At 41.6% G+C, this 4,498-nt stretch overlaps 1 non-coding gene across 1 annotated transcript; it reads right to left on the bottom strand.

Annotated features, from left to right (window-relative positions):
* Positions 1-1,255: 1,255 nt before the first annotated feature.
* Positions 1,256-1,327, bottom strand: TRNAA-AGC (transfer RNA alanine (anticodon AGC)). The gene has a single exon. It is a non-coding gene; the product is annotated as a tRNA-Ala (tRNA).
* Between the last annotated feature and the right edge of the window lie 3,171 nt (positions 1,328-4,498).

The following is a 4,498-nucleotide window of genomic DNA, read 5'->3' as shown; positions in this document are numbered from 1 at the left end:
AAAAAAAAAAAAAAAAAAAAAAAAAAAAAAAAAAAAAAAAAAAAAAAAAAAAAAATTCAGGACAAAGGAAAGATCCAGAAAAGACAGAAAATGTTTTGCCAACGACTGTTTTTACTTAGGGAAACTACTGAACTGCCCCCCGATTCCTCACCGCATCTCTGCCTTGTCCGAAGTTGGAAGTTGAGACTAAAGCACCAAGATATAAGAGACGCTGCATCCCAAAAGGAGATTTTTGTGTATTCTGCGAAATACACAAAAGAGCTAGCCAAAGAAAGTCCTCACACACTTGCATGGTATAAAAGCACCAGTTTTAAAAGAGAAGTGTTTTGTTTTTTTGTTTGAGAAGCACAATTGAAGTGGGCAGTTTTAGAATCAGTGAAGTAAATTTAGAGATTTCAAAAGAGATCAATATAGAAAGGATCAAATCCACACAATCATGGGAACGCTATGAAGTCACTGGCAAAATGCAATCACTGAAGGAAAACATCAGTGTCAAAATGCTACTATTTCACCTCTTTGTGTACGATTTCTGAGCGAACTGCCAAGTTTGGAGACGCTAAATTTACCCAATACCTTCGTAGCCTCCGGCCTGGGAAGAGTACATTTTCTTTCCTGCGAGCTTGAGGAGAAATCCATCTTTTTCGCATTGAGCCCCAAAAGGTGAAACCTGAGACCAGAGCTCAGCCTACCGTTGCATCCCCCACCACAAACCCAGCACCAAAACTCAGTGAAAAGATGAATTCGTTCATAAAACATCCACTTACGATTTTTATTGATAATTGTCCTTTTATTGATAAATGTTCCTTCCACCACCGCCCTAATGGAACAGGGTCCAAAGTCACTCATCATATGTAAATGCGGCTAAGAATCGAAAGGAATTTTTTTTTTTTTTTTTTTTTTGAGACGAAGTCTCGCTCTTGTCCCGCAGGCTGGAGTGCTATGGCGCGATCTTGGCTCACTCTAACCTCTACCTCCCGGGTTCAAGGGATTCTTCTGCCTCAGCCTCCCGAGTAGCTGGGATTACAAGTGCCTGCCACCACGCCCGGCTAATTTATGTATTTTTAGTAGTGACGGGGTTTCACCATGTTGGCCAGGCAAGAATAAGATTTTAAAAATGAAAAAGCTACAAGCGTAACCAAAGCAAGATATAAGTATGGGAGTCGGGGGCAAGATGATTAATTTTCAGATTCTACAGAAATGGGCTGTGACTGTTTCTGTAAAAGAAAGACGGTTCCGGAGCAGAGATACAAAATATTGGAGATGCTGGGGATCGAACCCGGGACCTCATGCATGCTAAGCATGCGCTCTACCACTGAGCTACATCCCCACCTTGAAAAATGCTCCTATTTAAACTACTTTTATGAAGAATATAGAAATTGCCCTCTTCAGGTTTTCTTTTTAATATTTATATTTATTCTTTCATAAATGGACGTTAGAATTTTCATTTCCCCTTTTTGTAGTCCTCGATCACCAAGAAATTCTGATTAACCGGCATCTTGTGGACATTTGGTAAGGATTATGAACAGACTAGAGGAAATTTCAGTTAAGAAGCATCCTCCCAGACCTTCCTTTTCTGAATGCTTTTCTCATTTGTAAAACGATTTTCAGGACAAAGGAAAGATCCTTCCAGAAAAGATAGCAAATGTTTTGCCAACGACTGTCTTTACTAAGGGAAATTACCAAACTGCCTCCAATTCCTTACCCCGTCTCTGCATCCTATTCCCAAACTCCAGAAACCGCTATGCACCTTTTCTTAGAAAACAAGGAGGTAGTGAAGGAATTTCTGTTACAAAACTAAATTCTTTCCACTCCGTTAGCAACTGGGACGGTTAAAGGGTAAAGATGTTGGATTGCCTCCCGCGGCCCCCTGATCTGCATTTTTTCCAGAGAATACAAATCAAATCCGGAGAGTAGGAATCCTCAGATCCTACTCTGATTCTTTGAAATGAAGAGCCCAGAATGAAGTTGGAGACGTGTTACTTCTAAGATTGAGGCTAAATCTCTGCTTCTGTGGCGCATTGTTTTCTGTAGAGGGAATGGTTCTCTCTACAGAAAATGTAGAGAGATGGTTCGGAACCCTGTCTCACCAAGCGAACAGAGAAAGCTTTGTACCTGCGTAGAGAGTTTAGGAAGTCCTCGGTTACAGTCACCTCTGACTGAATCTGGAAGGATGGATAGGAACGCCAAGTAGAAATGAGGGGAGGGCTGTGCTTGGGAGTGTTCAGAACGGTTGGAGTTGGGAGAAGGAGCAAGGTGGGGAGGAGGCTATAAAAGGTAGCTTGGCAAGATGACACCAGCAGTTCTCACCCTACCTTGCACTTACAGCCTCCAGAACTAAATGTTTGTCCAGAACTCCAGAACTGAATGCTTGTCCGGAGCCTCCAGAACTAAATGCTTGCACTTACAGCCTCCAGAAATAAATGCTTGTCGTTTAAGCCACCCAGTTTATGGTATTTTGTTATAGCAGCCTGAGCTAACTGAAAGACGGAGTTTATTAAAGGAATGGACATGTGTCAATGAATATTATAAAATTCATTAATCTAATGCAATATATTAGAGGATTAAAAGAGGGGAAAACATGTAATAATCACAACACTTTCACAAAAGTTTTCTCACTGCTGAGTGGAAAATAGAAGTAATAGTACTAAATATCTTTTCCAGATCTGACATTCACGTAAACATGCCCTACTCTAGACCCCAGTACACACCTGGAAGGTAAGGAACAAATCTTACAAAAGACTCAGACAACTATTAACACCTCTGCTTGGAAACAAGATATTTTGGAATCATAGTGTGTCTTCTCATTTCTTCCATCATGATTCACTTTGAACTTTAAAACTGGTAAGTGTGGGAAGTGAAAACCCCTGGCCAAGATAGAGTGACAGGAACCAGAGTTACTATTCCACCTGAATCAACCAAAAATTTCTAAAAAGGCAAAATCTGAAACAATGAACATTAGGCAATGAAGGACGGTGATCTCCGAGAAATGAGAAACAAGATGAGAACAACGAATGCCTCAGCTTCCTGCCTTCAGAGGTGTCTCCAGGCCACCACACAGGTGTTATGGTTAATTTTATGTATCAATTAGACTAGGTTAGAATGCAGAGTTGCTCAAACATCAGTCTAGAAATTTCTGTGAAGGTGTTTGTTAGATGCGATTAAGATTTAAATCAGCCAGGCGCAACGGCTCATGCCTGTAATCCCAGCACTTTGGGAGGCTGAGGCGGGTAGGTCGTGAGATCAGTAAATCGAGACCATCCTGGCTAACATGGTGAAACCCCATCTTTACTAAAATGACAAAAAATTAGCCGGGCCTGGTGGCGGGCGCCTGTAGTCCCAGCAACTCGGGAGGCTGAGGCAGGAGAATGGCGTGAACCCGGGAGGAGGAGCTTGCAGTGAGCCCAGATTGCGCCACTGCAATTTGCGTAGGCTGGGCACTATGGCTCACTCCCACAACTTTGGGAGGCAGAAGCAGGGGTATCACTTGAGGATAAGACCTGCTTGGCGAACATTGTGAAATCTGTCTCTACTAAAAATACAAAAATTAGCTAGGTGTGGTGGCACATGCCTGTAATTCCAGCTATTCAGTAGGCTGAGGTACAAAAATCACTTGAACCCGGGAGGCGGAGGTTGCAGTGAGCTGAGATTGCATCATAATGTCCCAGCCTGGGCAACAGAGTGAGACTTTGTTTCAAGAAAGAAAGTAGACCGAGTATAGCAGATTACCCTCCACTGTGGGGATGGGCCTCACACAATCAGCTGACTTGAAAGAAAAGGGAAATCCAGGACAGAATTGTACCAGACTCAAGACACAACATTCGTTAACTATCGGCATGATGTTCCCTAACAAATCCTAAAAGCAAGACCTTAACAATTTCTTAAAAAGGAATCCATGCACTGCACTGATTTGGGAAATATAAGTTTAAATCATTGTTTCTTTTTAATAGATGGTTGACTACTCTTTGGTAAGAGAGGAAGGATGGCCTCCCTTTACCACAATCACTTTAAATAATAGTATGGGATAGCCATAATTCCCTATCTGGGAGAGCAAAAAGCAGGACCTTAGAGTGCACTGAGAATACTGATGATGTGCGTTGTTTCAAGAATCAAGAAGGGAATTTCTGGTGGATATATTTTGAGGTGTATTCATTCCATGGTGTAGGCATTCTTGTCTTGTCGTAAAAGCTGCCACCAAGACTTTGGTGCCAGAATTATCTTTGAGAAATATATATCACATCATGTCACATATGTATCAATAGGTTCATATTGTGCCATCATGTCTGGAAAACAGTCTTAGCTACTGAAAAGAAGGTTCCCCTGAACTGTAAGGGCAAGGGAGAGAGGGATGCCACTAGGAGTAGATTGAAATAATATCTCAACAATAAGGAGTCAATCATATAAAGATAAGGAAATGGAACATTCCATGGAGAAAGAAGAGATAAGGTAACAAGCTCTCTGGTAGAAACTAACTTAGTTGGTTCAAAAATGATAAAAAAGG

The sequence above is a fragment of the Rhinopithecus bieti genome, unplaced genomic scaffold (genome assembly GCF_001698545.2).
Source record: "Rhinopithecus bieti isolate Rb0 unplaced genomic scaffold, ASM169854v2 scaffold_18466, whole genome shotgun sequence".
Lineage (NCBI taxonomy): Eukaryota > Metazoa > Chordata > Mammalia > Primates > Cercopithecidae > Rhinopithecus > Rhinopithecus bieti.
Note: the sequence above shows the minus strand (reverse complement) of the source record. Positions and strands in the feature narration are given on the sequence as shown.